This window comes from Staurois parvus, unplaced genomic scaffold, assembly GCF_062004578.1.
Source record: "Staurois parvus isolate SC_StPar_1 unplaced genomic scaffold, SC_StPar_1.0 ptg001089l, whole genome shotgun sequence".
In the NCBI taxonomy this organism is placed as follows: Eukaryota; Metazoa; Chordata; class Amphibia; order Anura; family Ranidae; genus Staurois; species Staurois parvus.
In genome coordinates this window covers 806,114-816,705 of record NW_028318885.1, presented here as the reverse complement: position 1 = coordinate 816,705, position 10,592 = coordinate 806,114, and the positions used below count along the sequence as shown (strand labels likewise).

General features: G+C 42.4%; 1 pseudogene; it reads right to left on the bottom strand.

The window, feature by feature from the left end:
- Positions 1-6,887: 6,887 nt before the first annotated feature.
- Positions 6,888-7,714, bottom strand: LOC149440402 (small ribosomal subunit protein eS6 pseudogene; annotated as a pseudogene).
- Between the last annotated feature and the right edge of the window lie 2,878 nt (positions 7,715-10,592).

The window sequence follows — 10,592 nt, the reverse complement described above, 5'->3', positions numbered from 1 at the left end:
GTTACCTCATAAAAGTCACATCAGCATAGATAACAAGCTTTCCTATGCAACTTTGAAGGATTGGTGTTTTTTTTTTTTTGATCTTCAGCTCTCCTCCCTCATTCTTGCTGCCTAAAACCTAGGTTCACACTGAAGCTGTTTTGATCCTTCCTTCGATCGATCGATCCTTCCTTCAATCAATAGATCCATTGATTATTCGATCCTTCCTTTGATTGATTGATCCTTCAACTGATCCTCTCTTCAATCAATCGATCCTTCCTTTGATTGATCGATCTTCCCTTTTGATTGATCGATCCTGACTTTGATTGATCAGTCCATCCTTCCTTCAATAAATTGATTGAAGGGTCAATCAATAGAAGGGCCGATTGATCAAAGGAAGGATCGATTGCATGAAGGTACCAAAATCTCAGCGGTATCAAAATCTACGGATGAAGGATGACCATGGAGGAGAGGTGAAGGTTAAAAAAACACTGAATCCATCAAAGTCATGTAGGAATGCTTCTTATCTGTGCTGATGCAACTTCTGTGAGATAACGTAAAAGTATATGGGGCTGAAATTGAACTGAAGTCCATCAGGAACCTTTTCCAAAATCACTCTGTGCTGAGTTGATTAGAAGGGCACCATTGAATATAATATGATTTCCCTTGTAAATGCAATTCTGTGATCTCGGGCTTGAGAACTTCCCACAGGTGTGTTGGATTTTGATGCATTTTTGATGTGGTTTCCATTCATTTCAATGGAGGGATTCGTTTTTGGTGCATTTTTTTACTAGACAAAACATGAACCAAAAGTGCAGCAAGCAGGATTTTTTTAACCACAGCTGAAGTGCAATGGACCTGTGTTAAGAGCTACATAGGATTTAAAGGGATCCAGTTTTCTTCCACTCTTCTTCCACTTTTTTTTATCTGAAGAACGCACCTAAATTGGATGAGCGTGAAAGCAGCCTAAAATGGAATGTTGGAATAATGGCACAGCTATGCTACAATGTGATATTACTGTGATGTAAAAAACATTTTGGAGAAATTACATTTTACGAGGGAAGGTGTTGTTTGAGTTCTGACCCCTATAGAATAACTATCATAACAAGTCATATAATACAGTACTCAACCGCTGATACTGTCTGTGGAACTGAGCATCCATAACCATGAAGAACAGCAAAAGTCAGGATTTTAACTAGGCAAATACAGAGGGCTAATGGCAGACATATAGAAAAGAATCAACCCCCTTTAAAATAATCACATTTGTTGCTTTGCAGCCTGAAATGAAGACAGACACAGTTTTTGTTTTATCCAGCTGCATTTACTCAGTGCAGCTTAAAACATCCAAGTGAAAGATATAACACCAACATGTCAGAAAAAAATAAACAAAATTCAAAAAGAGAATTGCTGAGATAGAAAAAGGACCACCCCCTCCTATAAATGACTTGTACACTCAATTAGGTTTAGCTAATCACCCTCTCAAAGGCACACAAAGCCATTTGACTTTCATCTGTGATCAGCTGGGGTCATTTTGATTAGCTCAGCATGATCTTTTCAGTCCCTGCTAGTGCACCTGAAGCAAACGATCAACTATGGGTGGCAAAGCACTGTCAAAAGATCTCCAGGATAAGGTTGTGGACAGGCACAAGGCAGGGGATGGATACAAAAACATTCCAAAGGCTTTATCAATGCCTAGAAACACAGTGAAGTCTATTTTTAAGAATTGGAAGGTAGTTGGTACAACACAGACCCTCCCTGGATCAGGACGTTGCTCCAAAATGGATGAAAGAGTCAGGAGAAAACTGGTCAGAGAGGCTACCAAGAGGCTTTCAGCAACTCTGAAGCAGTAATTTATAACAAAGAGAGGTTATTGTGTGCCTGTGACAACAACAACACAAATTCTCCACAAATTAGGTTTGTATGGGAGGGTTGCAAGAAAAAAAGCTGCTCCTCAAGAAAGGCCACATGTAGTCATGACTGAGCTTTACCAAAACGCACCTTGAAGATTCTGAGGCCACATGGAAAAAGGTGTTCTGGTCAGATGAGACCAGAATTGAATTATTTGGCCTCAACACTAAACAATATGTCTGGTGGGAATCCAATTCAGCTCACCATCCAAATAATACCATTCCTGTTATCCTGTTATGGAGGGTTTCTCAGCAGCAGGGACTAGAGCACTTGTCAGGATTGAAGGAAGAATGGATGGGGCAAAATACCGTCAAATTCTTGAGGAACATCTGCTGCCCTCTGTTTTCAATAGGAAGAAGGTTTACCTTCCAGCATGACAATGACCCAAACCACACAGCAAAAATGAGCCCACAGTGGTTGGAGGGGAAAAAGTTGAATGTCCTTGCATGGCCTAGTCAGAGCCCAGACTTCAACCCCATTGAAAATCTGTGGAATAACTTGAAAACTGCAGTCCACAAATGGCCACCATCAAATTTAACTGAACTTGAGCAGTTCTGCAAAGAAGAGTGGACACATATTGCAAAGTCTAGATGTGCAAAGTTAGAAGAGACATATCCCAACAGACTGAAGGATGGAATTAAAGCAAAAGGTGGTTTAACAAAATAATAGCACAAGGGGTGACTTTTTTTCCAACTCAGTGATTCTGTTTTTTAATTTTTTTAACTTTTTTCTGACATGCTGGTGTTATATCTTTCACTTGGATGTTATTGGAGTAAATACAGCTGGATGAAACAAAAACTGTGTCTGTCTTCATTTCAGGCTGCAAAGCAACAAAATGTGATTATTTTTATGGGGGGCATTTCTTTTCTATAGCCACTGTATATACATAGCTGATGCTGCCCTAAACATTGTGAGTCACATCAGTTTACAACCTAGCTGGCTGCCTGACAAACTTGGTTTAAAGTTTCATGCTAATGCTATTCTGGCGAACTAATGCAGCTGAACAGGACAATTTCTACGATACATTGTACAATGTTTAAACAGAATCAGCTCATGTGATTGTACTGCTGTTAGCTCAGTTTTTTACATGGATGATTTGTTGCATTGTAGCCTCCCAAGTTTTTATAAATGATGTTTTTGACATTATGATATTTTGTGCTAGTGTCACTGTGCGTATTCTGTTGTCATTGTGATAGAATAAAGGTCATAAGGTTCTAAGGTTCATAACAGGGGTGTCCCACCTGTGACCCACGGGCTGCATGCGGCCCAAGATAGCTATGAATGCACGCCAACACAAATCATAAACTTACTTAAGAATGTTGATTTTTTTACAATTGTTTTCTAAAAATGCATTTACACTTAGCGAACACAAGTGGCCGAAGAAAAATTTACAGTGTCTCTTTAATGAACTTTAATATACAGTATTTTTCGTTCCATAAGACGCACCTGACCATAAGATGTGCCTAGGTTTTAGAGGAGAAAAACAAGAAAAAAAATATTCTGAACCAATGGACTGCGGACACAGTACAGGGGATGACCGGAGACTGCGGACACAGTACAGGGGATGACCGGAGACTGCGGACACAGTACAGGAGATGACCATAGACTGCGGACATAGTACAGGAGATGACCATAGACTGTGGACATAGTACAGGGGATGACCGGAGACTGCGGACACAGTACAGGGGATGACCGGAGACTGCGGACACAGTACAGGAGATGACCATAGACTGCGGACATAGTACAGGAGATGACCAGAGACTGCAGACACAGTACAGGAGATGACCAGAGACTGCGGTACAGGAGATGACCAGAGACTGCGGACACAGTACAGGAGATGATCATAGACTGCAGACACAGTACAGGGGATGACCAGAGACTGCGGACACAGTACAGGAGATGACCAGAGACTGCGGACACAGTACAGGGGATGACCAGAGACTCCAGACACTGTACAGGAGATGACCAGAGACTGCGGACACAGTACAGGAGATGACCATAGACTGCAGACACGGTACAGGGGATGACCAGAGACTCCAGACACTGTACAGGGGATGACCAGAGACTGCGGACACAGTACAGGGGATGACCAGAGACTGCGGACACAGTACAGGGGACGACCAGAGACTGCGGACACAGTACAGGGAATGACCAGAGACTGCGGACACAGTACAGGAGATGACCAGAGACAGCAAACACAGTACAGGGGATGACCAGAGACTGCGGACGTAGTACAGGAGATGACCAGAGACTGCAAACATAGTACAGGGAATGACCAGAGACTGTGGACATAGTACAGATGGCCAGAGACTGCAGACAGTGCAGGGCATGATCAGAGACTGCGGACCTTTGGGGAGGGAGGGGGAACGGGTACCTGAATTTGACAGGCACCCGCTCCCACTTCCACAGAGTTGTCCTTCCTTCTTCCCGCTCCAGCTTCTGTGACAGCCGGGTGCCCACTGCGCATGCGTGAGAAGCGCTGCGCTTTGTGAATGGCCCGGAGCCTTCTGGGACCTGTCATGTGTCCCAGAAGACGCCGGACCATTCACAAAGCGCAGCACGTCTCGCACATGTGCAGTGGGCACCCGGCTGTCACAGAAGCCAGTGCGGGAAGACTACAGCGCTGGAGCAAGGAACAGGTAAGGTCCTGCAGGAGAGAAGAGCTGAGCGGCCGGCCCGGTATTCTGACATGGTGGCGGCAGAAATACCGGACCGGCCGCTTTATATTCGCTCCATAAGACGCACTGACATTTTCCTCCCTTTTTTGGTGGAAAAAAAGTGCGTCTTATGGAGCGAAAAATACGGTACTTTATCTTCCCAAAGAAAAATCTCCCACTCTTCACAATCACACCTTATTCATGTCATCAATTTTTGGCAGTACCTATAATTGTGAGCAACTATTTTCAAGGACGAAGCACATGAAGGGCAAAATTAGAACCAAATTATCTGATGAGCACCTTGAGAATTCATTGAGAATTACTACTACATCCATCAAACCAGATATTGATGTGTTATCAAGAACAGTGTCAAATACCACATTAGTTTTATGGTGCCCTCTTTCAAAATAAAAAGTATTACAGAAGATTAAGTTTTACTACATAGATAGGTACATTATTTATATCAGTAATTGTTAACTTGTGATCAGCCTGACTTTTTCTGCTTCTCCTCTATCCTTACTGTTAGTGTATTTTATGTGTGGCCCAAAAAAATTCCTTTTCTTCCACTGTGGTCCGGGAAAGTCAAAAGGTTGGACACCACTGGCTTATAAGGACCTTACACTTGTAGTATTTTGGTCGAACATTCGGAAGAGAAAAGATAAAATTACTCTTCTGACCATTCAGTGGTGCCTTGATGGAACTGACAAATTTTGAACAACTTTTCCTTCAAGTACCATGTCAATGTCCAGTTTTCCTAGAGTGAACGTTCTAACCTCCATATTAACTTTGACAAGTGAATGTGCATAAGACTAGTTAAGATTTTTCTTGTCTGGGAGCAAATTCAACAGTTAGAAATTAATTTACTCCCATCCAATTTGAAAAAAAATCTCCATCTTTGTCCTTTGATTTTTTTTTTGCTAGCCTTGGCTGAAACCAATTTTCAAATCATCCCCTTCTAACTTCTATATTATTGAATGATAATTTTTTTTTACAATTTCTAACAAAATTCTACAGGAGTAATGCTGGCTTTAGGAATACAGTTAGGCATTATAGTGAGAACAGTAAGGGCTTGTTTACACTTGATTCAACTTTAACACACATTAAAGTGCCTCCCGCTTCAAATTGCTTTTTTGATGTGTTTTTGATGCACCTATGATGCTTCGATGATGCTTTGGTGATGCTTTTTTGAAGCTTTAAAGCAGGATTCTGGACAAAACATTTTTTGAACCATGCAGTGGGACTGTGCCCCTACTGAATGGGCTAACTGCTCATTTTTGTCTAGGGATGATAACAGTGAAGATATACTTGCTGAATCCGCTGATCCTCTGCTGCTTCTGCCCCCCCTGCACTCTAGCAGTCTTGTGAATGGACTGTTCCTGATGTCATCATGCCCATAGACCAGCTCCGGGCATGAGGATGGCAGGAACAGTCCCCCGCTGGACGTGAGGGAGCGTGGGTTTCTGGAGGATTGGAGGACAGGGTAAGTATAGCTTTTCCCCAAACCCATGGACAAAACAAGCAGTTAACCCATGCAGTGCGGGCACAGCCCCACAGCATGAGAAAATAAAAATGTAACCTGGATTTCTGCTTTAATGAAACTTGGCAAATACCCTGTATGTGTGTTGATTTTCTATTTGTTTTAAAGGAGACCAGTAGAACTCCAGCTCAGTAGTACCCCCACTCAGCAAAACCCCAGCTCATTAGTACCCCTTTTCAGCAAATCCCCTGCTCAGTTGTAAGCCCCAGCTCTGCTGATCCCACTCAGTTGTAACCCCCAGCTCTGCTGATCCCCCATTCAACAGTAATCCTCAGCTCTACTGATCCCCTTCTTAGTAGTTACCCCCAGCCCTGCTGATAACCTGGTTTGCTGATCCTCCTCTCTCTCTGGTCCCTGTTCACCTCCCGCTATATTGCTCCCATGCGCACCACATGTAACGCTGCTAGTGTCTCCTGCTCCACTCACCCAGCTCTATTGATCCTTTGCCGCTCTGTCCTCTCTGTCCGACTCCTGCTCACATTCTGCTATACCATTCACATGTTGCACACCATGTGTGCTGTCTGCTAGTGGCTCTGCTCCAGTCCAGACCCCGCTCACCTTCCTGCTGCTCCACTCTGCACACCAGATGTGATGTCTCCACCAGATGCTTCCAGAATACTATATATACACATGAACTGGAAGTGACTACTGATTACATCTTACCGGTTCGCTTGTTGGTTTCCCAGTGTATCCTTGGATATCTCATACCTGCAATACCTCCAAAACAAAGCAAAGCTAACTCTGACAAACAGCCCCAAAAAGTGCAGGTACTGTTAGGGAGCTTTGTTATAGACTTCTATGGAGGCTTTTTTTTTTTTCATTTACGACAAAAATTTATTTAAACCATGAGGCATTACTTCTGGATGGATTCAGATTTAGATGTGGAGGCTCTCAGTGATGAAAGTCTACACCTTTTGGCAATCTGCTCCTGGCGCTTTTCCTTGGCTTCCTTTGTTCTCTTAGCAAGGAGCTTGGCATACTCTGCTGCTTCCTCCTTATTTTTCTGAGTGCGCTGCTTCTTCAGGGCAATACGTCTGCGCTTGTGTTGAATAACTCTAGGTGTTACAAGATGCTGGATCTTGGAGGCCTTAGTCCTGGGCTTCTTCCCTTGCTTAGCAAGAGGCTTTCTAACCACATATTGGCACACATCATCTTCTTTGGACAGGTTGAAGAGTTTGCGGATTCTGCTTGCCCTTTTAGGACCCAAACGACGTGGAACAGTGTTGTCTGTAAGGCCAGGGATGTCCTTCTCACCTTTTCTGACAATCACCAAGTTCAACACACTCAAGTTGGCATCTACAATACAGCCACGCACAGACTTGCGTTTGCGCTCGCCGGTCCTCCTGGGGCGGTAACAGGAGTGACCCTTGCTCAGCAGCAGATGAACACGTCCGTGGGCAAGAACTCCCTGTTTCATGGGGAAACCTTGCTTATCGTTGCCTCCACTGATGCGCACAACATATCCCTTCTATTCACCCAAGGGATCAGCTGCAACTTCTGTGGCCATGCGTTTCTCATAAAAAGTATGCAGTTTGCGTTCATCATCAACTTCAATCAACTTCTGGCAGCCAGTAGCTGGGAAAGAGATATTAAGCTTCATGTCTGCTCAGCCTATCTCAGGTCCCCCGCCGGAAAGAGAGTTCTATGGAGGCTTTTGAGACGCTTTGAGGCACCAAGAAAGCAACATGGAGGATAATTTTTGAAGCAAAACAAAAGCAAAATGTAAACAGTACTGTAAGCTTACCATTTTTTTTAGTGACCGGAGCTTTGACTGGCATGCAGAGTACATTAAAGAAGTGTCTCCAATGCTACAAGTGTAAATGAGCCCTAAGGGTTAAGATCAAGTTTAAAAGTCAGCAACTATTTTTTTAATGCAAAAAATAATAATTTTTTTCTGGTTGATAACTTCGCATTCTGGTGTGATGAGTATAAAACATGTGAAAAAGCTGTGATAGAACGCCAAATATTTGCACACAGTTTTGTGCCTATAACGATCCATAGGTCTTAGAAAATGAGTGTATTCTATAAGTACCTGAAATGATAATATCATAATGGTTATCATTATAGGCTTATATTAGAGGGAAATGTGATCATGAAATGGAAGAGTGTGGCAAATCCCTGAAATGCTGCTTTTTTATTTTTTTCCAGAACCCAGACATGGTTAAACCTAAATCAGAATCATTCTATCTACCCTTTATCATTTCAGAATTAATAAAATAAGTGTTAAAGCAATATCCTACCATATTTTCCTACAACTCTGAGAGATGGGTATCATGCCCAATCTGAATCTAAATAACTCAAAGGACAGTATACTTTTTTTTTTTTTAATGCCATTATACACTGAGAGATTATATTTTATGAAGTGTGCGAATACGGTTTGGTTACTGGAGTTTTCCTGCCTGTGAAATTATTACCTCCTTGCTGAGGTGGCCTATGTTTTTATTCACATGTGCTGCTCACCTTTGTCCACCTACAGGTCTTGCCTGCTCTGCTGTAGACTTATATCCCTTCCCCTTCTATCACACCCTGGCCCTCCTCTCTGTCTGCCTCTCTATGTAAGACATGCTCAAAGCAGCCAGTACTGCCTGAGCAACCTCCTAGTTGAGCTCCTGGTTTGCTGGCTTCGTCTACCATTTTTGCTTGTCTCCCGCCTGCTCTGACCCCAGCTTATTTCTCAGATCCTCTTCTGTCTCTTGCTGTCTGTACTCTGCACACGCGAGTTGTCTCCGCATTGTCAGATGGATATACCTGGGGGCCGCAACCTGCTTCCAGGTTACTGCAAGTCCATTCCCACCATCAGGGGCCTTGAGTAAAGAAGCAGGAAGAGGCTTAGATTGCGCATCCTGGGGGACCCTAAGTTGGCGTTCTACAAGGACTCACTACTACAGAAACCTTACACATACAAGGGCAGTTTTTGGCATGTTGGATTTTTTTTTTTTAACAGTTGCGTTTATTGAAATCGTACAAAAGTATAACAAGGCAAGGTACATAAGAACATGCAAACTTAAGGCAGCCAGTATAAATACAATACACATGGTATTCCAACGCTAAAAATCATATGGAGACAACTGGTCAACCTGAGTGAAAGGGGGGGGGGGGTGGCATGTTGGATGTACCAGCAAAACCACTAAGAATTCACTTCACTGAAATCAGTGCAGTAATGGATTCTGACTGGTTGCTGCATTTTGCTGATTGCGCAATTTACTGAACAAACCTAACAAAATAATTTCAGTTATACTACAGTGACATTTACTAAGACGCTTAGGCTGGGTTCACACATATGCGGTGCGGTATAATGCATGTGATTCACACAGGAACTGCACCGCATTCCTGTACAAATCACATGGAAATTGTGTGCAGTGCGATTGGAGCCATACATTTTGTATGGCTCAAATCGCACCGCATCCACACCAAAAAGGTGCAGGACCCTTTTTTTGGTCTGCACTAGAATCGGATCGCATGGGTATTCACACTTAGGGAAAACTTAAATGTAATTATTTTTAGCTACAGTACATTTTGAGTTCATGTATGGAAACATTGTATCAGCTGGTCAAATGATCTTAATTATGTGGCCATATAAAAACACAACCTTCCATTTTTATTGAGAATTCCAGTGTATACTAGTACATGGCGTGCAAGCTGAGAGTTGGAACACTCTTTGTATATTGTTCATTGCACACCCTGTTTTTTTTTGATGGGTGGTGACTAAACAAAGTGGTTGACATGGTATGTTGCAATGATTTAGGGCAGGCATGCCTGTTAGGTCGCAGTGGCTTCCAAACTTTGTGATACGAAAATTAAAAAGGAAGCTATTTAATTCATTCACATTGTAGCCTGGAGGATTTATACTGTATACTGTATGTTACTTGTCCACATAAAGCAATTCAGCCTGAAGGACAAGAAGCATACAAATGTCACTCGTAGGTTTTTTTTTTATCTACACATTTAGCTCCAAAAGCTGATGAGATCTAGGGTGGACATTGATCTTTTTGTGAATTAGAAACCCTACCCAAAAATATGGTCACTGGTACAGGGACAGTTCAAAATAGTCTAGTGAAGTCCTTCTTAACTCTTAAACCCTTTAAATCTAATTTTCCATGATACAATGGGCTCCAACAATCCGCAGGACTCCCAAAAGCGCACAAGGGATATAACTTCCATTGTTTCTTGCTCTCATGTGCATGTCGGAAATTCTCATTGCGTTTCAAATGCATTCGTTCATTGAAGAATTTTTTTTTTGTCATATTCTTTATGTCGAACCGATTAATTTTCAGAATTCATTTTGTATCTTCGGCATTCATTGGTCTGGGTGGATTAGAAAAAGTCTGCATTTTTTTTTTGAAAGATTGGTATATATTAGTTTTCGGTTTCAATATTTCAGGTGGATTCCTTATTCACATATCAAAACGATTCAATATTTTTGGATGCACCGGAATAAATAATGCAAAATGAAGAATTGCATTACACTGTGTAACTGAACGGACTGACTGTGACAATTTCACAAATTCAAT